The 26,864-nt window shown below is 46.9% G+C and overlaps 1 protein-coding gene across 3 annotated transcripts in view; it reads left to right on the forward strand.

Annotated features, from left to right (window-relative positions):
• The window catches only part of PHACTR3 (phosphatase and actin regulator 3), a 205,178-nt gene that overhangs the window by 23,818 nt on the left and 154,496 nt on the right, over nt 1-26,864 (forward strand). Inside the window, exon 1 of one of the 3 annotated variants that reach the window (XM_027559050.1) lies at nt 6,115-6,432. The exons of the other annotated variants lie outside the window; for them this stretch is intronic. The gene's annotated coding sequence lies outside the window, so the exon portion shown is untranslated. Of the gene's footprint in view, nt 1-6,114; nt 6,433-26,864 lie in introns of those variants that run through there. 3 annotated transcript variants of the gene reach the window in all.

Genomic DNA, 26,864 nt, shown 5'->3' on the forward strand with positions numbered 1-26,864 from the left:
AGTCATTTGGGTGGGTCGCTTGGCATCACACCTTATCTCGTGGCTGGGACATAAGTAGACTTGGGCGTCGATTGGTCAGCTGTCAGAAAATGAATTTGCCAAGATCTGAGTAGAGAGAGTGGCAGCTGTGGCTACAGACTTAATAAATGTATTTATCACACATTGTTATGCAGTTGTTTTAAATGTAACAGTTTGTTAAAGTTGCTTTTGGTCTTAATACTCTTACTATTGCGTTGTATTGTCATTAGTTAATTTTTTGTTCCCATTACTTCTTGGAAGTTTATAGCCATGTGCAGAGAAAATTTTTGCCTTGCTGTAATCACTAGCTCAGGAGATTTAAATAAAGGCAGGAAGACCTGCCAAAAATGATCTTTCTGCTTCCCTTTGGCAGGAAAACTTTGTCTTGGCAATGTTAATTGCAAGGTGACTGCCTTTCTGCAGTCACATGGGGCAAGTGACTGCTGACCTTGGCTTGTTTGCTGGCAGGGTCTTTTGTGCAGAGCTCCCCAGCATCAGAGATGTCCCCATCTGAGCACTGCTCTGTAGGGTTCCCTCAGCCGCCCCCACCTTCTAATGAAGAAGGGAAATGATTCCTGTTATCATCCAGGTAAATGGGGATGCACTTCCATAGAGACTGGTAGGTTGCAGTCCTCCTTTAAATCAAATTTATTTGCAAACAAAAGAAGATGGGCTTCAAATATTAATGAAGTAGTTACGGTCATCCACTGAGGAGACACAGGTGTGGCGGAAATCGCTGAGATGGGGTGGATTTCTGTGAAGTGAGAGATGTTCTTGTGCATTGTCGTCTTGACCTGTGACTCTCCCATTCTTATTTGTTTATCTGCTGATGTAGGAAATGCCCCTGTGTGCACGGGTCATGATGGGTGTGTGGGGGGTGATGTAAAGAAGGATTGCTTGTCCTGGAATCTCACCCTCTGGCTACGGGGTTGGGGGGGGGGCGGTTCATATGGTGTTGACTTGTGAAATGACAGGACACATGGATAATAAATACCAGGCCTCCCAGATCTTTCCTCTTCTGTGTGGCATCCAGTGTGTCCTCTGATCCTGTAAGGACAGTCTGCAGACCTTTGTGCTGCAGGCTGGGTGCTGTCTCCTCTGCTGTCTGCAGGTTGGCAGGGTTGACCATCTAGGCTGGGCTCAGCTGGGTGGCTCTTCTTCACCTGTACCTCATCCTCCTTGGACCCAGCAATGTTGCCTCCTGGCTGGGGGGATGGATGGGCCCTCTTAGGCTCTGTGGTCCTCACTTCTGCCTGATTCTGTTAGAGTGGGAGCATGCCCAGCTTAAGGTCAAGGGGAGGGAATACAGTCCACCAGTTGATGGGAGGGGCTTGGTCACATTCATGCTGGGATTTCCTGCAGCCTCTATTCTCCCATGGTTGGGCCTTGGCCTTGGGAGGCCAGCAGACAAGGTGTTCAGGGGAACTGGCAAGTGCGTGGACTCTTTGATGTTACCTGGGACTACGTGACTTTGACAGTCCTACCTAACATCTCTGAGCCTTGTTTCCCCCCTGTAAAGCGTCCCTGCATGGACATTTGTTGGTGAGGAATCAATGGGTTGGTTTCTGTAAAGCATTTAGCAGAGCGCCTGGAATACAGGGAGACTGGGTCATGATGAGCTGGTGTTTATCCCCACCTGTCATTATGGAGACATTTCCACCAGAGGCTGCTTGGAGGCCCTCGAACGTTTTTGTTGATAACAGTGGAAATCCCTGATTCTGTGCAGTTCTGAGGCTCCCTCGTCGTGCCTCTCGATGTTGAAAGAAGGGTCCCTTCTGGCCTAAGGTCACTCTTGCTGAGAGATATCAGGTAGCCTTGTAGGATTCCCCCACCCTCCCTCCTGCATGGCCCTGGAGCTGGATCCAGGGGTTGCTAGTGTGCGCTGGGGGCTCCTCTGAGGGGATTGTGCCCATCTTCCTAATCAGGGAGCTAGTCCAGGGGAGCCAGAATGCAGGGCTAGTTTAACTGGCCCAAGTCAAAGGTCAAGGTCAAAGGCTGAGTCACACCCTCACAGACATGAGGTTGCAGTGTGTTTAGCTGACTCCGGGCTCCTTGAGGTTGGCTTTGGGCTCAGGAAGGAGGGCATGTGGATAGTGGAGGCAACAGCAGTTTGTTTTTCAACTTCTGTGTTTTTTTCCCCTAATTTTTGCAACTAGAAGCCTCTGCCTTAATAGGAACTAATGCAGGATTTAGGGATAATTTATTATTTATCTCATCCTTTTCAGAGGGAAGGGTGAATAAGGGGGGGGGGGCATCTAATAACATACCACATGGAACAAACCAAGCTCTGCTTCTTGCCTGCATTCTCCTGGGCAGGCGCTCTGGGTGGGGGATTCAGGGGCCAAACCCTGTTTGTCTTCCCCTGGAATCTCATGGAGCTTGTCTCTTCCTTAAGACCCTTATTGCAAACAGCACTGGCGTTTTAACGTGATTACTTTCCTCTAATATTTTTCAAACTCTTTCTGGGAAACATATTTGCATCTTTTTACTTTAAAGATAGGTCTTGTCCACTTTTGTGTCTTTGGCTCCAAAAGCCAAAGTGTGAGTGTCTTGCTCATAGAAGGTGCACAAGAAACCACTTTTATTGTAAAAACATGGTAACGACACCCAGCAGCCCTTTCTTATTCCCAGTCCCGTGTACCCATAAGGAAAAGTAAAACGGAGGGGAAAAGATGACCAGAAACGCAACAGCAAAGCACGATGAGCAGGTTAAATGGTCTTGCCCTGTTGGAAATTCCTGGAGCTGATTGACAGGCAGAGGGGACAGTAGCTCAGAGGACAACTTATCAGTAATACGCCAGGCTAAAATAAGCCTACAGATTTGTTGATAATTGGTCTCTGTGTGGTTTTTTAAATTAACTAATAACGGTTTATTCCAGGAGGATATTAGCACAGAGCAGCTGTTCGCTCGTAGGAAATAGAGATTCTAATCACTGGTGTGTTGGTTTGTTTTTCTGTTTCCTTTTTCTGACCTGGACAAAGCTGACTGCTGCATCTCACTTGCTGACCTCTTCAGGCGGGAGGCGGTGAGGGCCCAGTTAACACTGCCCAGGGTGACATCCCGGGAGCCAGTGCAGGTTGGAAGGAGAGTGTGAGACAGGAGATGCAGGATGATGCCCACAGCTCATGGCAAGTGAGATTCCTCCCCACTTCCCACCCACCAAATCAAGGGCCTTCTGTTAGGCCACAGAGAGCAGAAATGTGGCCCACCCTGTGGGTTGTCTAGTGGGGGTGGGCTCAGATGCTACTCTCGGGAAAGTGGGGAGGGCTGCTCTGGGGCTGGCAGGCTGGGGTTGTTTGAGAGAAGGTGTTCAGGGGCAGTGAATTGAGACCCAAAAGGTAATTTGAGTCCACCAGGCCGAATGAGCAGGAAAGGTGTGCCAGGCAGAGAGAACGGCTGGACAGAGGCCAGGAGGCAGGAGGGAGCTTCTGGAGTGTCATGGGCTGAAGTCAGCTAGTGGCTGGAGGAGGATGGAGGGTGGATGAATGAGTCATGGCATGCGTGTGTACACGTGTGTGTGTGTGTGTCCTGTTGTAACTTACCATTTGTCAAAGCCACAGGCGGTCGTGGACACGGTCAGTGACATGGCCCTTGTCCCTCCTGCAGGCAGCTAGAGCCATGGTGCCTGGGGCCTTGGAGCTGGCCTTGCAGTCAGTCTGGAACCGTGACTCAGGTCCCTCTAGCAGGCATCACCTCACTTTCCTCCTTCGTAGAATGTGGGTGGTTGTGAGGCTGGGTGAGGTGTTTGACCGCAGCCCAGCACCTGCAGCTGGTGTAAGGTAACTGTGTTCCTGCCCCCAGGTGTGTGGTCCGTGAATTCAGCTCATAGAGCAGAAAGCTCAGCCTGGGGGAACGATACTCTCCACCCTTCTCCTGGGTCATGCTGGGCAATGGATCTGGCGAGGAGGTCACCTTGACCTGCCTGCAGAGGGTGATTCTCCACAGTTGCTAGGAGACCTTGACCTGGTGTAGTTAACCATCTCACCACACACAGAAGGGCTTCTCATGTTTCTAGCCCCTCCAGCTCCAAGAGTCAGAGATGTCCCATGAGCTGTTCCGGGCGCCAGTCCCACAGGAAGGAAGGTGGCCAGGCAGCCAGGGTCCTCTCTCTGGCCAGGCTCTGGTTATTCCTGGTGCCTCCAGGAGAGGCATGTTCCTCCTGGAAGCCATGAGCTGCCCTCTGGAGAAGTCCAAGCTTATCCTGTTGGAAGCTGAGTGACCTCTGCTGGGCACACCAATGGCTTGTGTAGGACTCAGAACTTGAATTCCAGGGTGGGGGCCGTGGGGGTCAGAGGGAGGTTGCCAGGTTATATTGTGGGGCTTCCCATCCTGATTCTGTGTGACCTCAGGCGAGTCTCTTGCCCAGTCTGTGCCTCCGCTGTTCAGTGTGTTTCTACAGGTGGCCACATTGTTCCCTCCGACCCCACTGCCCGTGTGCAGTGTGACTTTGTCGCGCCTCCTGTCAGGGGTGGGGGAGACTGTCTCCTGCCCCCTGGCATCCACATGTCACACTTGCTCATAGTGTACCAAAAGTGACACAGTGTGACTTCTGGACCCGGGATTTGGATGCCCAGCAGCCTCCGTTTGGCCCTCTCACCTGCCACCAGTTTGGATCATCCTGCTGGGGAAAACTGGGTGCCCCAGCTGATGGTTCTTGAGAGGGGAGCCTTCCAGGTGTCTCCAGCTTGGCTGGCACCACGTCCAGCAGAGGGGCCCTGCCCAAGCCCTGCCCACAGCAAGTGAATGATATAATGGTTATTAATCAGGGCCATTGAGTAGTGGAGTGGTTTGTTACGCCTTGTAGGTAACTGAAACCCACTCCGACCAGTACATATTAAGAGGCTAGAGCCACTTCTTGCCCTGAGTTACACAGTGATCCTCTGTTCCGAGCTGCTGGGCAGGTGCTGAGTTTTAAATGAGGTTTCTCTGTGCCTGGCGGGCTCTGACTCTGCATTGAATTTGGAGCAGGTTCCCATTACATCTATGGCCATGTGTCCCTGTGTTGTGGTGGCAGATGTGGAGGTTTCTTTCCTGACAGCCAGGGTCTGGGAGATCCTGGGGCTTGTTCTATGCTGGGGCTGGCTACCCTCTCTGGGGGCTCCAGGGCTGGGCTGGATTTGAAGGGTATTCAACCCAGGAGTTCTGAGCCAGGAGTGGTCTTCATGACTCCCTCTGGGGAGCTTAAAAATGCAGTCAGTCTAAACTTTCTCCCTGGACTTTGTGATTGCCAGGCATTAATGAGTATTTATTGGGCACTTACTGTATACACCAATGTATACACCAATGCTGTATGCCTGTCATTGTTTTGGGGGCTAGGAAGGTCACAGTAAGGACTATGATGTCTTTCCCTTCAAAAGGTGAATAGTCTCCTGGGACAAGGGGAAGTAGTTAAGAAAGAAATAGGTGTGTGATGAAATGCCAGGTTGTTTTCAGTGCCTGCATCCAGACTGGAGGAAGGAGAGTGGTTGGGAGGGGTTAGAGGGCCTCTAAGCAAGGGCATCTGTAGAGATATGAGGTGGAAAGGAGAGAATCAGCCGTGTAGAGACCTTGGAGAGTAGCCTTCCAGGCAGAGGGAGCAGCAGGTGCTGTCTTTCTGTCTAATGCTCATCACCTACCTATCGATCTATCAGGTACCCGTTTGTCCATACATCACTTGCTTACCTCCAGCAGCCTTGGCATTCCTGCACAGAATCTAGCCCCTGCTTTAATGCCCCAGTGATAGAGAAATCTCCCCTCCCCCACCCTGAGTTTCCAACTCCTGGGACCACTTCCGGGACCGTGCCTCACTCCTGTTTCCTCCCCCCAGGGTTTATTTACACTCTCCACTTGCCAGGAGAGGCACTTAGGAGTTTGGAGCTGTGCATGCTCCCAGGCCCCCAGTGAGAGCGGGGCAGGGGGAAGAATGGGGCCAGTCACTGGGGAGCAGGGGGAGACACCCCCATCTCAGCTGCAACTTCCCTGCTCTTGGCTCCTGGGCAAGAGCCTCTTTGTGCTCCTCCAGGACAAGGCTTGCCATTGAGACAGGCCAGGGGACGCTGTGCCTGAGCGAAGGATGGCTAGAAGCTAGAATTAGGCATTTCACAGGGAGTAAGCCCCGCACCATCTCCCAGTGGGCTTCCGAGAGCCTGGACGAGTCCTTGGCCAAGGGGCTGCAGCTTGAGCAGGCTCCTCTCACTGGGGCGAAAGCCCACACTGTTCTTTCCCCAGTGAGCCCAAACACCGAGCATTGAAAGTGTGGGAGAATTGTTCTTTTTCTCCTGGCTCCTAGTGGGCCTCCAACCCTGTTCAGGGGTGCAAAAGTGTCCTGGAAGGTTCCCCGCAACTCATATTCAGAGGGGCCAAAAGAGGCTGGCTTTGAGAAAGACTGATGGGCTGTTAATAAGGCAAAGGAGAGTGGGAGCCACACGGAGGAGGTAAGACTTTTTACATTTTTGTGTATTTCCTTTGTTTTTATTTTGAAATACTTTTAGGGACTTCCCTGGTGGTCCAGTGGTTAAGAACCATCCTAGAATGCAGGGGATGTGGGTTCCATCCCTAGTTAGGAAACTTAGATCCCATAAGCCTGGAGCAGCTTAGTCTATGCACCACAGCTAGAGAGTCTGTGTGCTGCAATGGAAGATCCACATGATGCAGCCAAGATCCCGTGTGCCCCAACTAAGATCTGATGCAGCTGAATAAATATTCTGAAAAATAAATACTTTTAAATTCACATGGAACTTGCAAAAAAGTAGTGCTTAGAATTCCGCCAGCTTCTCTCGATGGTGACCCCTGACCTGGCACAGGACGCTAGTGGACGCAGGGCACAGCACTGTCACTAAACCAGGGGCCACAGTGAATGTCACCAGACTGTACATGCACCTTTTGGGATGTAAGTTGCAGGACACTCTATTACACTTATAGAATCACCACGATCGGGTGAGGAGACTCGACTCTTAGATAAAAGCCCTTTGGCCCTTTGGTCAGGGATGTTGGTGCCCAGGCAGCAGGTGGTGGGCCCTTCCCCCTTGGATCCTGAATCTACGTTGTGCTCCCTCCATGCCCCTGGATGGGGAGCCGCCTCCTCTGGACCCCGAGGCCCCACTTCCTTGGTTCCCAGCAAGGCTCAGTACCCCTGCCCCTTCTGCACATTTGAAAGGCTGGGCCTTGGGGAGGCTGCTTTTTCTCTATCCCTACCCCTTTAGGGGCTGCCACGGTTTCCTGGGACAGTCCTAACAAAGAGCTGCAGACTGGGTGGCCTCAGGAAGGGAAATGGATCCCTCCTGGTTCTGGAGGCCAGAAGACCCAGCTCCAGGTGTCGGCAGGGAGGATTCCTTCTGAGGCTGTGGTTCATTCCAGGCCTCTGCCTGCTAGTGTGCAGACGGCCGTCTCCTCCCTGGGTCTTCACATCTCCTTCCCTCTGTGCGTGTGTGGCTCAGGGTCAGCTGTAATGTATCAGGCCCACCTGAATGGCCGCATTTTAACTCATCATCCCTGTAAAGACCCTCTCTCCAAATAAGGTCACATTATTAGAAACTAGTGGTTAGGACTCCGGCTTGTGAATTGCATGGAATTTTAGGGACACAGTCCCAATATCACAGTGGCCCTCTCTCCCATCCCAGAGGGCAATGGCAGCCCACCTTCTTGAACCATCCCCTCCTATTAGGCCTCCTTGCCCCACCCCAGATGCCTCTCAGGTCTCTGTTCCCCCCTCCTTCTCCCTTGGATTCAGACAAGAGGTTCCTCACCTTGGCAACAGTGACTTGTGACCCTGGCTACCACCTGTGCCACCAGGGTCTGCTTCCTAGCATGTCGTCCCTCTCAAAGCTGAGCCAGTCGGCCTTCAGCTGCAAGTAACAAACATCCCAATTCAACTTGGCTTTCCCTAGGGAGGTGGGGGGACAGTGGGAGATAAGCCTGGCCTCCTGTTTCCTGACCTCAGCCATGTCACTGGAATCTCTTTCTCTCCCTCCCTCCTCTCTGCCCTTGGACTCCTTCTCAGGCAGGCTGTCTTCATAGGCTGGCTCTTGGCAGTTCCACACTCATAACCTTCCAGCTCAACAATCTCAGCAAAAAACAAGTTCTCCAGAAAGGCAAATAAATTGCTTGGGGTTGATGCTGATTCAGCTTGCCTCAGCCCTGTATCCAGCCTTGACTAATCACTGGTTGGGGAGTGAGGATGGAAAAAGCTCACTGGCCAGCCGGGTAACACACCTGCCCTGAGCACCTGCAGTGGGTCAGCTTCACCAAAGCCTGAGGACTGAGACGGGGAGGGTGGATCCCAGGGGAAAGCTGGATGTGGCCAGATACAGGGAGAGTAGGGGCAGGGGGTAACTGTCATGGCCACTCAGTGGAGTGGAGGGTGAGCTTTTGAGGGCAGGTGTCCAGCCTTTGTTCCTGGGTGATTCCCAGCTGTGTTTGTTGCAGCTTTCGTGCCATCAGCCACCTTCATCTTCAGAACATCTCCACTTTGGACTTTGGCTGTGCTTCCATCCCTGGCCCCCTCTCTTCCATTCTCTCTCTCAGAGCCTGTGAGCATTCTGTCCTAACATCCTGTTCCTCCATTAAATACTTTTTTTGCTTTTATAATTTGTCCATGCTTCTAGAGATTATTTGTTTACCATTTCCCTCTCCCCCTGCTAAGTCGCTTCAGTCGTTTCCGACTCTGTGCGACCCCATAGACGGCAGCCCACCAGGCTCCCCCGTCCCTGGGACTCTCCAGGCAAGAACACTGGAGTGGGTTGCCATTTCCTTCTCCAATGCATGAAAGTGAAAAGTGAAAGTAAAGTCACTTAGTTGTGTCTGACTCTTCACGACCCCATGGACTGCAGCCTACCAGGCTCCTCCATCCATGGGATTTTCCAGGCAAGAGTACTGGAGTGGGGTACCATTGCCTTCTCCACCCTCTCCCCCTGCTGCTGCTGCTGCTAAGTCGCATCAGTCATGTCCGACTCTGTGCAACCCCATAGACAGAAGCCCCCCAGGCTCCCCTGTCCCTGGGATTCTCCAGGCAAGAACACTGGAGTAGGCTGGCATTTCCTTCTCCCAATGCATGAAAGTGAAAAGTGAAAGTGAAGTCGCTCAGTCGTGTCCGACTCTTAGCGATCCCATGGACTGCAGCCCACCAGGCTCCTCCGTCCATGGGACTTTCCAGGCAAGAGTACTGGAGTGGGGTGCCATTGTCTTCTTGCCCTCTCCCCCTACTACCTCTCCAATTATGAGCTCCAGGGAGGAAGAGAGCACATCTGTGTTGTTCTGCTATAGTGACCAGCACCTAGGACAGCGATGAGCTGCTTCTCAAATAGCTGTGTTGCCTGGGACAAGTTACCTAACCTCTTTCTGGTCTTGGGTTTCTGTTGATCATGGGTCTCACTTCACAGGTTTGTTGTGATAATTTCACGAGACAGCCTATGGAAAAGCATGTAGGGCTTGGCACTTAGGAAGAGCTGAACAAATAGATCCTGTTACAATACATCCTGTGGCTCTTGTGGCTGGCGTGGCTGTGAGAGGCAATAGGATGTGGTGATTAAACTGCCCGGGTTCTAGTGCAGCTTCTACCACTTACTAGTAGGGTAACCTTCTGCAAGTTCATCAACTTCTCTGTTCCTCAGCTTCCTCATCTGTAAAATGAGAGTAGCGGTTACACTAACCTACAGGAATTATTTATTAGCAAAGCACCTGTGACCTTGCCGACTTCCCTGGTGGCTCAGATGGTAAAGTGTCTGCCTACAATGTGGGAGACCTGAGTTCAATCCCTGGGTCGGGAAGATCTCCTGGAGAAAGAAATAGCAATCCACTCCAGTATTCTTGCCTGGAAAATCCGGTGGACAGAGGAGCCTGGTAGGCTACGGTCCATGGGGTTGCAAAGAGTCGGACATGACTGAGTGAGTTCCCTTCCACTTTCACTTTCGTGGCCTCGCCTGGCTGGGTGAACCTACTGAGCGACTTCACTTTCACTTTCACTTTTGTGGCCTCGACTGGCTGGGTGAGCCTACAGAAGCGGTCAGTGCTGTTCTTGTCATTGGGTGTCTGTTACTTTCATGTTGCAACTCACATGTCGCTTCTCTGGAGCTAACTGCTTAGAAGCAAGGTTATGGCATCTTGTAAGAAGTGAACAAAGTCCTTAGGATCTGGGTTCTGTTTCTACATCATGTTACTCTGCTTCAGTGCTCAGTCGCTCAGTTGTGTCTGACTCTTTGTGACCCCACGGGCTGTAGCTCACCAGGCTCCTCTGTCCGTGTAATTTTCCAGGCAAGAAAACTGAGTGGGTTGCCATTTTCTATTCCTGGGGATCTTCCTGACCCAGGGATCAAACCCTCGTCTCTTGCATCTCCTGCACCGGCAGGCTGGGTCTTCACCACTGCGCCACCTGGGAAGCTTTAGTATTAATCCCTGAAGATCTGCTGTCACTCTCCCTGTCATCCTTTTCCCCAGGTCACGTTACTGGGCTTTATCTTTTGCTGTGAGAGATGAAGTGAGTTCTCCCTGTTTACCTTTTGAGCACATGTCCCGCCTCTGTGGTCTTTGCTAAGAGAAGTCCCATGGGCATGAAAGCTACATGTCTGTTACCAGTGGATCCCGAGGGTCTAGGCTGCTGCCAGACGCTGCACAGGGGCACCGTCTAAGGGAACCTTCTGTTTCATGTCAGAAAATGGAGCAGAATAAACACAATTGTCTCTCTGGATTCAGAGATTAGCTCTTATGATTCTGTGTAAGTCATTCAAAACATAAAAAGAAGAAAATCCGGTTCCATGGTTGTCCTCAGAACAGTCCCAGTGGGTGACACTGAACGAGCCTCCTGCTCATTAAGACAGCCACTGCGGATTTGAGTTCTGATGCCCATGACTGATGGAGAGTCATTGAGGGGAAGCACCCCAGCTCCTGATGACAGTGATGATAAATGACACCCACAAGAGTGGTTATAGACCAAGATTTCCCTGCAGCTGAAGGAAGAAACACTTGGGCAGGATTAAGAACACTGGGCAGTGGTTTAAATCCCAGGCCACCACGGGGAGGTTTCGATGTTCACCGGCTTCCCAACCAGCCCATTAGGAGGTGAGGACTGATTTCTGTGGGCAGAAATTTCATTTCAGTCCCGGATCAGTTGTGAGTGAAGCTGGTGCACCCCTGTGTGTCTCAGTGAATTACTTATAATCCCTTTAATGCTTCTGCTGGTTGGACATGGGGTTCCATCACTTACAACCAAGAGCTCCAATTGTCACAGGGACTTAGAGGGTGGAAGTGGTTTTGTCCAGGTCACAAGACTAATGGAAGTGCTGGCGCCAAAATCCAAAGACCCTCCTGCTTCCTCTGCTTTATGCTCTCCATCCTTCTCCCACGCATCTGCCCAACTCCAGGGAGATGCCAGAGCATGACCCTTCTTCCCCATCAGTCTTTGGGGTGCCTGGCTAGCTGGAGATCCCTGAGGATGTTGAAAAAAAAGAAGTGTCCTTGGAGGACTGTGGGAGTTAATGGGGGCCTGAGAGGAGGCAACTCTGGGGCCTCTGCTTCTGGGAGGACCTGTCCGACCCCTGTGACTTCAGTCATGCTGGGGGTTCAGGTTTTTTTCACGGATGTGTGGCTTTGCTTGGACACTTTTATGTTGCCTGGTCTTGTGTGTCATGGAGGGCTCTGTAAGTCACCGAAGGGATATTCTCAGGAGTTGCTAATGTCATATTTAATTTCAATAATGAGACACCTCTGCTCACTATTTATTACCCACTGTGGCTTTTGACTCTGGTTCCTTGAGTGGTTTAAGAGTTCGAGGTTAATGGATCACACAATTAATTATTTAGAATGTGGAGACAGGAGGCTCTTAGAAAACCAAGACTTTGTAATAGATTAATTAATAGGTTCCTAACTTAATTATCATTTTGAATTTTGCAAAAAATACTTTCTCCAAAACCACTCAGCTGTAGAAAGTTATTGGGAAACATCTGATTTTTACATAATTTCTTTGCAAAGTTTAAATATTAGTATTCTTATTTTTCCAAAGCCATTCAGTTCACAGCTTTTGGTCCTCTTTTTATTGCTTGTGAAATACATAGAGTGGATTCAGACTTTTTGAAGCCCATGGAAATGGTTGCAACACGAGGCAGTATTTCAATGCTCTGGAGGCCAGAAATCCCGTGGTGAAGTTTCCTTCCATTCTCATGGGACTGTGGGTGGTTTCAAGTGCAGCCTTTAGGGCCAGGGTGACCTGGGTGCGGATCCCAGCCCCTCCACTTGGGTTGGTTACTAGACCTGTCTGGCTCAGTTTCCTCCTTTGTACAATGGGGATGCTGCTGCTGCTGCTAAGTTGCTTCAGTCGTGTCGGACTCTGTGCGACCCCATAGACGGCAGCCCACCAGACTCCACCGCCCCTGGGATTCTCCAGGCAAGAACACTGTGGGTTGCCATTTCCTTCTCCAATGCATGAAAGAGAAAAGTGAAAGTGAAGTCGCTCAGTCGTGTCTGACTCTTCGCAACCCCATGGACTACAGCCTACCAGGCTCCTCCGTCTGTGGGATTTTCCAGGCAAGAGTACTGGAATGGGGTGCCATTGCCTTCTCCGGTACAATGGGGATACTGGTAGTCTTAATCTACTCGGATCACGTGTGTGTTAGTCGCTCAGTCGTGTCTGACTCTTTGCAACCTCGTGGACTGTAGCCCGCCAGGCTCCTCTTTCCATGGGATTTTCCCAGGCAAGAATACTGGAGTGGGTAGCCCTTCCCTTCTCCAGGGCATCTTCTTTACCCAGGGATCGAACCCAGGTCTCCTGCTTTGCAGATTCTTTACCATCTGAGCTACCAGGGAAGCATAGTGAACAAATTAAAGCATAAATTTAAAGATGTAGTTACAGCATTTCCAGTGGTACCCAACATGGGATAACAGGCTGTTGGCTATTAGTGATGATGATAAATACTAATGTTCACTAGAGCAGGCATTGGCAGACTGTGACCAGGGAGCCCACCTCCTGTGTTTGTAAATAAAGTTTTATTGGCACACAGACATGCTCATTCATCCACATATGGCCTGTGGCTGCTTACATACTTCAATAGCAGAGTTGAATAGTTGCCCGGAGATGTCTGACTCACAAAGTCTAAAATATTGCCTCTCTGGCCTTTCATAGAACTTGTTTGATGCCCCCTGCACTAGAGACATCATTCATGCTTTTGTCCTTTCTGGTAACACTTGAGAGGTGTCCTCACAGATCATCAGCAGCAGCTCTCTGCATTTGTGCTATGCTTTCTATGGCACCCACTGGCCACCGGTGGCTACTGAATACCTGAAATGAGGTCAGTCCATATGGAATGGAATTTTACATTTTATTTAGCTTGAATTAATTTAGATTTATTAGTCAAAGCTATGGCTTTTCCAGCAGTCATGTATGGATGTGACAGTTGCACCATAAAGAAGGCTGAGCCCCAAAGAATTGATGCTTTTGAACTGTGGTGCTCGAGGAGACTCTTGAGAGTTCCTTGGACAGCAAGGAGATCAAACCAGTCAATCCTAAAGGAAATCAATCCTGAATATTCATTGGAAGGATTGATGCTGAAGCTGAAGCTTCGATACTTTGGTCACCTGATGTGAAGAGCTGACACATTGGAAAAGATCCTGATGCTGGGAAAGATTAGGGCAGGAGGGGAAGGGGGTGACAGAGGATGAGATGATTGGATGGCATCACTGACTCAGTGAACATGACTTTAAGCAAACTCTGGGAGACAGTGAAGGACAGGGAAGCCTGGCGTACTGCAGTCCTTGGGGTTGCAGAGTCAGACATGACTGAGTGACTAAGCAGCAAGAGAAAAATGCAGTGTACACCAAACAGCGTATTTTTTGCCCTAGTATTGCTGAAGGCAGAGGTGGGGTAGAGATGGCAAGTCAAATGATAGAAAGAAACAGAAAATACGCATGGCCAGACTGATGAGCGCCTCAAACCAACAGAAGGCAGCAAGAGGGGACGTGTGCTTGGTTTCTAGGGAATCACCTGGGTGGCTGTGGTGGTTTTGCAGTTGTAAACTTTCGCCTTGCCTCTTCGAGGAATGCAGTACAACTTTAGAACAGGGGTGTTGCAAGTGTAACAAACTATAATACTGAAAAATATACCTGCCATGCAAAAGGCCCATGAATGTGTCTTTGGAGATAAGGAACTCAGCTTATAAGTTACCAGAAATGGACCAGCAGGGTAGGGACACATAACTGAATGTACAGTATTATTCTTATACCTCTCCTCCATCTCCCTGCCCACCTCCACCCCTTTCCTCCCCCCTCTGTCTCTGTTTTTCTGTGTCTCTATGTCTTTCTCTCCCTTGGTGGAGAAATAGATGGATAAATAGATCTATGGATATGTGTGAATCCAGCACATATGTATATAACATTTAATTATCTTGTCAAGGATATCTCAGAATTTTCAGGGAGCAGTTAACTCTGACTTGGTGGTTTTCAGTGTCTGTTTATGTACAGATAAATTATACAGTGATGATGGCGTAGTTCTGCTTTATTTATTACTCCTCTGTTAGTCTGTGTAAAGTCAATTAAGCTTCTCAGAGCCCCAGTCTTCCCATGAAAATCAGGTCCCATCACTTAGGAAACCTGATGACGAATGGCTGTTCTAGTCTCACAGAGAATGTGGACAGCTTCCCTTGTGACCGACTCCCTGGTTGTCCGGATGACCTTGTCCTGCTGAGGTCTGGACGTAGAGTAGACTGCTTCTCTACAAACTAGATTATGGGAAGAAGAGGTCAGAATTACATAGAAAAGGGGACTCAGATACGTGGACAAACTTGCCAACCCCCATTCTGCCTTCTTTGGTGTCCTTGATGTGGACGAGTGTTGGGTTATTTCACCATTTTTAAAAATTAAAAAAATTTTTTTGGCTGTGCAACACAGCATGTGGGGCCTTATTTCCTTGACCAGGGATCAACCCTGCAACCCCCTGTACTGGAAGCATGAAGTCTTAACCACAAGACCGGCAGGGCAGGCCCTTCACTATTTGGTTATTTGCTTGTTTGTCTAATGCCCCTTTATTTTGTTTTTCTTTTCAGGCGTTTTTTTTTTTTTTTTTTAAGAAATACTCATTATTGAAAATTCAGAAAACACAAAAATAGTGCGAAAGAAATAAGAACCATTCACAAACTCTCCACTACCATCCAAAGATAACTGTTAGGACTACTTTTAATGTTTCCTTCCAGACATTTTTTGTGTAAAAATACTTTACACAGGATAATTCTTACTGTATTGTGATCTTTCAGTCTCTCCTTTATTAAATTAGGCTTCCTTGGTGGCTCAGATGGTAAAGAATTTGCCTGCAATGCAGGAGACCCAGGTTTGATCCCTAGGTTGGGAAGATCCCCTGGAGAAGGGCATGGTAACCCACCCCAGTATTCTTGCCTGGAGAATCCTGTGGACAGAGGAGCCTGGCGGGCTATAGTGCATGGGGTTGCAGAGTCGGACATGACTGAGCAACTACCACTTTATTAAATTAATGTGTCATACCATTGCATTGTGTCTCTCTGTATACTTGAAACTATGGTCTCTAATGGTCTCCTAACATCCCAGGAGACAAACTTGCCAAAATTTATTGATTGCCCATTTGCCTTTCATGGAAACTTAGTCTGGCTTGAGTCTTCCGTTTATTTTTTGTTTCTTGCTGTAATAAAGACCTCCATATTGGACTTCAGACTACATATCTTTTCTGGGTATCTTTGATGATTTCTTTAGGAGAAATTCCTGGAAATAAGATTCCTGAGTACCGGGGAACAAAGCTAACATGTAGATATAGTGTACCAGCATGTTCTCCAGCTAAAGGTGGAGTATTCATGGAGAGAAAGCAATCCTGTTGAAGCAGATAGCATTAAGTGGCTTAATTCTGTTCCTGAAAGCTGGGGTTCAGAGCGGGTGGAAATACCTAGCCCCACACCCAGCATGCAGCAGACACTCGATGAATGCCTTTCCCCTTTATTTCTAGTAACTTCCCCATCTGTGAGAATTAAAATTACACCTGCTTTCTTTATCTTTTTAAATTGGCCTTAGGTGAGGAGCCCTGGGGGGATTCAACACACACACACACACACACACACACACACACACACACACACACACACCGCGATCTGTTTTTGTTATTATTTCAAGCATCTTGATTTAACCAGTTTGGTTAAGTTTTGCCTATTTTTTGAGCAGTTTTGCATAAAACTGTGTCCTTACTCCGAGAGGAGAACAAATATTTGCCTCAATCTTCATGGGATAATTAGACTCTAAAATTAGAAGGCAAACGGTGCACGTTCAAATGCATCTAAATAAAACCCCAGGCGGGGGGACTCAGCCTTCCTGGCAGCGCTGGTGAACTTTGGTGCACGCCTGATGGAGCAGCGCGAGGCTGAGAGGGAGGCATGGGGGCTAGTCCTCATGGGGCGCTCAGGGCACATGCCTGCAGGTTGCTGACACAATCCCTTTACTTTGTCTAAAAATACTGGGTTCCAAACTTAAAGGAGGAGGGGTTGGAGACCTTCCAGAATGTCTTGCGTTGGCCCAGTGTGCGGATCCGATGTGGGCAGCCCCGAGGGGGTGTCAGTCCCATTTCCTATTGCTCTGTGAGCTCCTTGGAGAGCATTCTTGGCCTCGGGGAAGGAGGGTGGTCAGACAGCTCTGGGCTGAAGTACCCTTTTCTGCTTTAACATGTTGTTTAGTCACTCAGTCGCGTCTGACTCTTTGTGACTCCATGGACTGCAGCATGCCAGGCTTCCCTGTCCTTCACTATTTTGTGGAGTTTGCTCAAACTCACGTCCGTTGAATTGATGATGCCATCCAACCATCTCATCCTCTGTCGTCCCCTTCTCCTCCTGCCCTCAATCTTTCCCAGCATCAGGGTCTTTTCCAGTGAGTCGGTTCTTCACATCAGGTGGTCAAGGTATTGGAGCTTCAGCTTCAGCATCAGTCCTTCCAATGAATATTCAGGGTTGTTTTCCTGGTTTGATTAACTTTGATCAAACCAGATTGACTGATCTCCTTGCTGTCCAAAGAACTCTCAAGAGTCTTCTTTAACACCACAGTTCAAAAGCATCAATTGTTTGGTGCTTAGCCTTCTTTATGGTCCAGCTCTCATCCATACATGACTACTGGAAAAACTATAGCTTTGACTATGTGATCCTTTGTTAGCAAAGTGATGTCTCTGCTTTCTAATACACTAAGATTGTCAAATATTTTCTTCCAAGGAGCAAGCACCTTTTAATTTCATGGCTGCAATCGCCATCCACAGTGATTTTGGAGCCCAATAAAATAAAATCTGTCACTGTTTCCATTGTTTCCCCGTCTATTTGCCATGGAGTAATGGGACCAGATGCCATGATCTTAGTTTTTTGAATGTTGAGTTTTGAGCCAAACTTTTTCACTATGCTCTTTCATCTTCATCAAGAGCCTCTTTAGTTCCTCTTTGCTTTCTGCCACTGGAGTAGTGTCATCTGCATATTTGATGTTGTTAATCAATTAATCTTAATTCCAGGTTGTGATTAACATAGTCCCTGAATGTTCCAGAGCAAACCCTCCATCCACCGGTCCACTCTGCAAATGTTTATTTCATGATTTCTAAAGGTCGTGGATGCAATGGCAGCTTAGAGTCTAGTGGGGTGGAAAAGACTCCTTTAAGAAGTTAAGGTCCATCAGAGGCCTGCTACATGCAGGCACAGAGCTGGGGCCGTGGCTACCCCAGGATCAAAAGGGACATGACATCCTCCTCATGGGGCTGGCCCTCTGATGGAAAAGATGACTGTTTATCCATGAATCACCAGCAAGTTTATAGTGAAAGGGAGCTCTGTGTGCGGTGTATCTGGTGTATGTGCTGTGTTTTGTGGTGAAAACAGCCTTGATGAACTTCTGTGTGAGTGCGTGTGTGCTCAGTCACTGCAGTTGTGTCTGACTGCGACTTTATGGACTGTAGCATGCCAGGCTCCTCTGTCCATGGGATTCTCCAGGCAAGAATACTGGAGTGGCTTGCCATGCCCTCCTCCAGGGGCTCTCCCTGACCCAGGAGTTGACTCTGGGTCACCTGCGCCCCCTGCATTGCAGGCAGATTCTTCACCCAGTGAGCCACCTGGGAAGCAGACTTCTGTCTCTTGTGATGTAAAATGAAATGAAGGATGGAGAAAAATGCCCATCGCATTAGTTGTTCAGTGTCAAGTTCCTCTTCCCTTCCTTGTCTCTGCCTGCCCATAGCCCACTATACTGTAAACTCTGAAAAGTTGGGAGCCCAGGGTCTAGTCCAGCACGTAGTAGTGGGACCTGTGTGTCTGGGATGGCTGGACAGGGAAATGCTAAGTCTACATAACACGCCAGGGACGTGTTGAGTCTACTACTCCTCCCAGGCAGCAGTGTGTCTGGGCACCTGGAGGTGGCGCTGTGGAGAAGAGGTGTGTTCCCAGCCAGAGCTGATTCCTGTCACTGCCTTTGCACCTGCCACTTCCCTTCATATCAGCTGCTCCACCTGGCTGGGACTGCCTAGCAGGGCTGGGCTGACCTCCCTTCTTCCAGATAACAGGTGCTCAGTCTTTTTAGAACAAACAGAAGTCCTGTTTAGACTCAGCAGGGAGGGGAAGGAAGGGAGGGAGAGAAGAAAAGAAGGAAGAGCTTGCCTGGAGCAGCCTTGCCTCGGATCTTAGCATCCCTGGCTCCTTCTCAGTATTCCCATCCCTCCCCAGCCACCCCTGCACTCCCCTCCTGGTCCCACTGCATTCTCTCTGGACACACTTAGCACCATCCAGAAATAGATTATTTATGCACAGTTGAATATTGCTTCTATCGCGTATATAGGAAATGCAAATATATATGATACACATCATGTGTGCATGCCTGTTTTCATCACCTGAAGCTCATTTGAATGAAAACAGTCTTTTCCAGCACCAAGTGCAGTGCCTGGCATGCAGTGACTGCTGAGCTATGACTGGAATGCGTGAATGACTTTCCCTTTTCCCTCCACTTGCTGTATTTTTCATGAGACTGTGAAGCCCAGAAACCCTGCCCACCACTCGAGCCCACCCAGCAGGCCCCGCAGTCCAGAGGGTGGGGAGTTGATGATGGGGAGAACTTCTTTCAGTGCCTTGTGGGCCATTCCAGGGTCTTAATGCCCCTGATTTTTTGAGGGGACCCCATGTATGTCTCAACAGAGATGATGTCAGGCCTGCCTGAGTCCCCTGTGATCTCTTTTCCCTTCCTTTTTCCTTTTCCCCTGATTTCCCAAATCCCTTTGATGGACAAGTTCCACAGTTTCAGGAGGGTAGAAACATGTTATCGTCATGTTTCCACACGTGGGCACACATGCCATGTAGAAAGTCATCTCCCACAGCATCCAGATTCCTAATCAGGTTTCCCGAGTGTCACCAGGATCAGGGTCCCTGAATCCAGGTTCCTGTCCCGTGTCCCACGTCCCTGTTGCCTGTGACCTTGTGGCCTTTCTTGGTTCTGATACCTCAGATCTAGGACTTGAATCATGTCATTTCTGCATTTTCTTCCAGCTTCAAAATTTTCCATGTGACACTGTTCTCTGTAGCCTGTTGATGGTGGAACACGACCTTGGGATTAATTGTGGGTGATGGAGACAAGATGCCTTCCATTCAGAAGGGTTTTCATCTCATTGGTCAAGATTCTTTGTTTGCTTGTGGCTTTAGTTGCTGTTGTGAAACCCAAGTACACTGGCTTCATGTAAAGGGTATATGTTGGCTATCAAATCTGATGAGTCCAGGGGGAGACTGACATAGGCCCATGGATCCAGAGGATCTTATTTCATCAGCCTTCGGTCCCTCTCCATCTCCTGACCAGGGACCCTATGCTGGGCCCACTCCTAGGCCAGCTCTTCTTTCCTTTGGGCCTCTTGTAGGCTGCAGGCTCCAGCCAACTCAGGAAAAGAAGAGACTTCCTTTTTTCTATTAGTTCAAAAAGAAAAAACAAAACTCTAGGAAATTGTGTCTTGTTGGTTTGGAGGTGGTCAACCTCTTTGAAATCATATGAAAAGAAGGGGCAAGGAATGGGTCCCTCAAATGAATGGGTCCCAGGGCTGCAACCAGGAAAAGGGTGTAATGGCTGTTGGGTAGGAAAAAATAAGTCCATCTCGTGGTCTTCAAAAAAGGTGTCCTTTAAAGGTGTCCTTTAAAACTTCCTGGGACTTCCCTGGTGGTTGAGTGGCTAAGACTTTGCCTTCAAGTGCAGTAGGTGGGGTTCAGTCCTTGATTGGGAGCTAAGATCCCACATACCTTGTGGCCAAAAAGCCAAAATGTAAAACAAAAGCAATGTTGTATATCAAATTCAATAAAGACTTTAAACATGGTCCACATCAAAAACAATCTTTAAAAAAGAAAATAAAACTTCCTAGTGATGCCTTAACCCTTGAGAGGCTGGCTTGAGTCGGGGGATGGGGGAGGAGTTGGGAGACTTGACCTTCTGGGGCCGGTGGTCCTATTTGCTTTCCTTCCTTGAAATGTACTTGTGCTGACCTTGGTGCTTAACATGGGCTTGTCCTTTTCTCAGCTCACCAGCATCTGTCATTGTCACATCGTCTTGGTGCTAATTAAAGGGGACACATTCGGATTAGTAGGATGATGGATTGGGTCGATGAGATTCAGTGTGGGGTGAGTAAGAGCGGGAGAGGCTTGCTCTTAGAGAAATGACCTCCAAGGAATGATAGAGAACCTGCCTCATGTGTGGAAGACCTGGGGATGACTTTGGAGCTACCGCCTCCAAAAGGCTTGCTTTCCTGGTGGTCTAGTGGTTAAGACTCTGCACTGCCAATGAAGGGGGCGTGGGTTTGATCCCTGGTTGGGGAACTGAGATCCCACATGCTGCATAGTGTGGCCAAAAGATTTTTTTAAAAAAGCTTGCTTGTATTAGGGGGACCTTCTTTTCCTCTGTTTGAAAACACCTGGGATGGAAAGATGAGACAGGAAGTGTGGCCATTGAGTCTTCAGTTTCCCTTGCTCCATCCAGCTCAGTAATGTCACTTAAGAGTACGATCAGGAGTCAAGTGATTCCCCCCACCCTCCCAGGGTTTATGTGCTGGGTAATTGCTTACTGAGTTAATTTCTGAGTTTTCTTTATATGACTTGACCTCATATTTTTTAAAAAAAGGCTAATGAGAGTGAAATTTTATGCTAAGCATACTGAAAAGCAAATAGCAAATAACCCATCTATGAAATTGTTATAAGAAAAGTTATTATGGTAATGGTTAGAGTAAAACAACTCTATTTAATGCTTGATGGTTATAGAGATTCCAGCCAAGATACGGAATTATATTTTTCTTAAAGGATTTTTTGAGTGCATGAATTTTCATATGAGCTCTTCATACACAGTCACTTGCATTAGTGAAGTAAATTCATCAAAGGGTAAACCATATACAGCAGCCTGCTGTTTTCTTTCTTTAGATACAGTGTATGTTTCATGTTGTGAATGGGAGCTAAATTATACAAGGTAGATTTTGTGGTCATATTTTTATTTGGGCTTGAAGGACTTCTCTGTACCTCATTAAGAAGAATCATCCTTTTAGAATCACAGAAATGCTTATTCCTATTAAGAAGTCAGATGCCAGTACAAATGGATGATTTGAAGACTCTACTAGTTCAAGACTCAGTAATATTCAGTGGTGTCTTTCCTGTAGTGCAGAAGCGTTACTGTTAAGTTGGCATGTACCTTCTATACAAGATGCAAATGTCCTGTATGTATCTGGTCCATGTTCACCTTCACATGTGCAAAATAAGAAACAAAAACCTCATAATGTAGTTTTCCACGTTATCTTTGTTGGTATTGATAATACTTTTACAAATTAGCTTTTATTTGACTTCAGTTCAGTCGCTCAGTCATGTCCGACTCTTTGCTACCCCATGGACCACAGCACGCCAGGCCTCCCTGTCCATCACCAACTCCCGGAGTTTACCCAAACTCATGTCCATTGAGCCGGTGATGCCATCCAACCATCTCATCCTCTGTCGTTCCCTTCTCCTCCTGCCTGCAATCTTTCCCAGCATCAGGGTCTTTTCAAATGAATCAGCTCTCCGCATCAGGTGGCCAAAGTATTAGAGTTTCAGCTTCGGCATCAGTCCTTCCAATGAATACTCAGGACTGATCTCCTTTAGGATGGACTTGTTGGATCTCCTTGCAGTCAAGGGACTCTCAAGAGTCTTCTTCAACCCCACAGTTCAAAAGCATCAATTCGTTGACACTCAGCTTTCTTTATAGTCCAACTCTCACATCCATACATGACTACTGGAAAAACCATAGCCTTGACGAGACGGACCTTTGTTGGCAAAGTAATGTCTCTGCTTTTTAATATGCTGTCTAGGTTGGTCTTACTTGAGTTATTTTAGAGATATTATTGTGTCTTAATTGCTCATTTGTGTCCGACTCTTTATGTCCCCAGGGACTGTAGTCCGCCAGGCTCCTCTGTCCATGGGATTTCCCAGGCAAGGATACTGGGGTGAGTAGCCATTCCCTTCTCTAGGGAATCTACCCAACCAAGGGATTGAACCCAGGTCTCCTGCATTGCAGGCAGATTCTTTACTGTCTGATCACCAGGGAAGCCCCAGAGATATTATTTCCTATTATTACATACTTGCTAATAGGTAGGTTTCCAAATTCTTCAGTATTGAAACTCACGTGGCATTTTCCTGCATACTTTTTCCCTTAAGGTCAAAAGGTAAATTTCTCAAAATATAGATGAATAATTTGTAAATGTGAATGTATTTTATTTTTATGGGTATAGAAATAGATATCAAGGGATTTGCAAAGCATTTCTTTTGGCAAATGAGCATAAAAAATCAAACTATAAAAAATGAAATACTAGGCTCTGGGTACAGGAAAATAGTCATAACAGAAAATGTGGAGAATTTTTTGGTCATGTTTTCAAAGACACCATTCTTAGAAGTCTATATTTCTTCTGTGAAACACAGAAAACAAAGAAATAGTTAACCATCAGCAGAACTACCAGTTAAAACAAGCAAATCAGGGGAAACTCCAAATGGATCTGGGTGATTATCTTTGCATTTCTCTAAAATTAATGAAGTATATTCTTTCTATATATGCACATATCCAAGATTTATATAAGGGGTTATAGACATAAAGATGCTAAGTTCTGAAGAATGAGAATAGATATATAAGCTGTTCCCTGTCTTTTGCATTATGCTGATTTTTCCTGTAAGGGGAAAAATTAATTTTAAAAAGCCAATGGAAAGTAAATTTTCTCATTCCATGAACATTTAAAACAGTGAGATACTATTTCCACTCATGAGACTGGCAAAAGTAGAGACATATGACGATGGCAAGTGTTTGTAAACTTTGCATAAACAGGAAATTTTATGCACTGCTGATGTTAGCATGAATGAGTACAACCAGTTAGGAAATTAACATGGCATACATTCTTGAGTTCAGAACACTGACCTAGGAATGCCCAACCACACCTTTGCCCTGGAGAAGATCACATCATGAGTAGAAGAACAGTCATCAAGGGATATTTATCATAGCATTGATTCAATAGCTAAAAAAGGGGGATGTGTGTGTGTAATAGAGAAACAGGAAATCATGAGCAGGAAAATTGACAATTTAGTCAGTAGAGTCATTGCACTGCAGTGCTGGCAGAGTTGGGAGTTGTGATTGGGTTCCTGAGGTTACTGCAGGGGCTTAAACTCCGTCTGTAATTTTTTTTTTTTATTCTAGTAAAAAGAAAACCCATCTTAAGCATCTATGTTAAGTGTTCATCTTTGCACATTTTGGCTATTGGATACATGTTTCTTTTCTGTGCATGTGTATTATTGACAAGAAATCAATCCATTCATACTGCATCCTCTAAAGTAGTGGAACTTATTATATTAGAAACTAGAATAAGTCAAAGCACTGAAGTATGTTGTAAATCATGAACTACTGCATCTATAGTTAGTTGTCAGAATGTCCTGCTAGTGTGTATTACCTAATAAACCATATAAAAATAGTTAAAAAAAACAAAAACACTTTTCTATTGTCATTACAAAGCAGCTGCATAAAACTTATGGAAGGCAACAGGACTGTATTTAGCAAAATTACAGGCACAGATGGTAAAGAATCCGCCTGCATTGCAGGAGACATAAGAGACGTGGGTTCAATCCCTGGGTCGGAAAGATCTCCTAGAGATGGGAATGGCTACCCACTCCAGTATTCTTGCCTGGAGAATTCCATGGACAGAGAAGCCTGGCAGGCTATAGTCCATAGGGTCACAAAGAGTCAGACATAACTGAGTGATTAACACTTCACTTTCACCCTTTGAACCCAGTAATCTCACTTCTAGGAATCTATCCCAAAATATCTTGGCAAAATATAAAATAGCATAAATGCAAGCCTCTTCATTTTGCCATTACTCATTGTAGCAAAATGTTGGAAACAACCCACATGTTCATGATTAGTGGATTGGCTGGATAGACAGTGGTATATCCACACACTGGAATGTGGGATGGCTGTAAAGAAAAATGAGGCTGCTCTGTGTACCACCATGGGGTGATCCCCAGAATATTTTGGCAGTGGAGGAAAAAATCTAGAACAGTGTTTATAGTATACTGCCTTTGAAGGGGGATTGTGTGCATGCATATGTACATGTGTGTATGTGTATTTAGATTGTCCAAAAGAAACTCTGGAAGCACAAAGCAAAAACTAAGGAAGATGGTTGCTTACTGGGGAAAGAGCCATGGAGTACAGGAGATAGCTACTAAAGTGAGACCTCTATGAGTGTACTTTGTTACATAATTTTAAGCTTTGAAACATATATACTTTATATATTCAAAAATTAAATTAAGGGGAAAATTGAATCAGATGTAATCATTGAACCTAACCCTAACTGTATATCAAGTTGGTGGCTTAACCTTGGGGAACGTAATTTCTCCAAGTGACTTTAAAACCACTGATTTTAACTATCCATCCCTAGTGGGGTATAGTTTAAGGACGTGTGTGAGCGTGTGCTAAGTCGCTTCAGTCATGTCCAACTCTTTGTGACCTCATGGATTGTAGCCCGCCAGCCTCCTCTGTCCATGGGATTCTCCAGGCAAGAATATTGGAATGGGTTGTCATACTTTCCTCCAGGAGATCTTCCTGATCCAGAGACAGACCCCATGTCTCTTAAGTCTCCTGCATTGGCAGGCGGTTTCTTTACCACTAGCGCCACCTGGGAAACCCAGTTTAAGGACACACATGCTTATATAAATGCCAAGAAACCATAAACTACATTTGTTAATCTCATTGTGAGCTGTGACATTGATATTGTTACTTTGAAATTATTATGGGAATAATTTTGGAAAAAGCGAATAAGAAATACATTGCTGTTGTTAGGAATCAAGATTCTTAGCACAATAGAAAAGATACAATTTTTAAAGCTACCTAGAGTCCTATAATATTAAATTTGAATGGGAAATACCAATATGCATTCATAATTATCTTTAGTCTTAAAAAGTCTACTTTATAAATCTGTTCACTGAAAAAGACCTGCAAGTAGTGACAGCCCTGTGGCAATGAACACCCCCTACTGCCCAGATTTTGCTAGCTAAGTCCCATTTCTCATTAAAAGGGAGCAGTATTTCTTGGAGAAATGACTGATTCTTGGTCTGAGATGCTTTATCACACCAGAAAGCAAAGAAGCTATCAAAGATTAACAAGGTTATGTCAAAAGAATATAGGACTACTCTGGTGGTACAGTGGATAGGAATCCACCCACCCATGCAGGGTACATGATTTTGATCCCTGACCCGGGAAGATTCCACATGCTCTGGAGCAGCTTAGCCCATCAGTGTGCCAGAGCTGCTAAAGTCTGTGTGCTCTAGGGCCCGCAACCGACAAGTACTGAGCCTACGTGCTGCAACTGCTGATGCCCGTGTGCCTAGAGCCGATGCACTGCAATAAGAGAAGCCACCACAGTGCACCGCAAGGAACAGTAGCCCTCTTTTGCCACAACTGGAGAAAGCTTGCACGCAGCAACAAAGACCCAGAACAGTGAAAAATAAATACGTAATTAATTAAGAATATAGGAACCAAATTGAATGATTTTCTGCTGGCTAAACTGAGGTGCTTGCATATCAAAGAGAATAATGGTTAAAATTGATTGAAATACATCAAAATTATTTTTTTTAAAAAACCCATGCCCTCAGAATGATACTTGTAAAGATTATTGGTCACCATTATATGTTTCTAGGGCACCAGCACAGGCTTCTCTGGTAGCTCAGCTGGAAAAGAATCTGCCTGCAAAGCAGGAGACCCCAGTCCAATTCCTAGGTTGGGAAGTTCCCCTGGAGAAATGATAGGCTACCCACTCCAGTATTCTTGGGCTTCCCTGGTGGCTCAGCCAGGAAAGAATCTGCCTGCAATGTGGGAGACCTGGGTTTGATCCCTGGGTTGGGAAGATCCCCTGGAGGAGGGCATGGCAATCCACTCCAGTATTCTTGCCTGGAGAATCCTATGGACAGAGGAGCCTGATGGGCTACACTCCACGGGGTTACAAAGAGACAGACATAAGTGAGCGATTAAGCACACGGCACGGGGCGGCAGCACGCTATTCTGAAAGTCACTAAGTAAGAATCAAGCATTTATTCTGCCTTCTGTATATTTCAGGGTATCCGAATAGTTGATGAGGCAAAGTTTTCCTTTATCGAAAAGTTCTGATTAATAAATATAGAAAGAAAGATTAAATTAGAAAATTACCTTTTGGCCACCTTAATTAAAAAACTGGTCTATGTAATTATCATTGAGTGTTAACATCTTTTCCTACCCTTTTACACTCAACCTATTTGCATCCTTGATCTAAAGTGTTTCTCTTGTAGACACGGTAGAGTTGGATCTGATCTGACTTTTTATTCAGTCTGTCCGTCTCCCCCTTTTGTTGGGTTGTCTCATCTATTCGCCTTTA

This window comes from Bos indicus x Bos taurus, chromosome 13 (genome assembly GCF_003369695.1).
Source record: "Bos indicus x Bos taurus breed Angus x Brahman F1 hybrid chromosome 13, Bos_hybrid_MaternalHap_v2.0, whole genome shotgun sequence".
In the NCBI taxonomy this organism is placed as follows: Eukaryota; Metazoa; Chordata; class Mammalia; order Artiodactyla; family Bovidae; genus Bos; species Bos indicus x Bos taurus.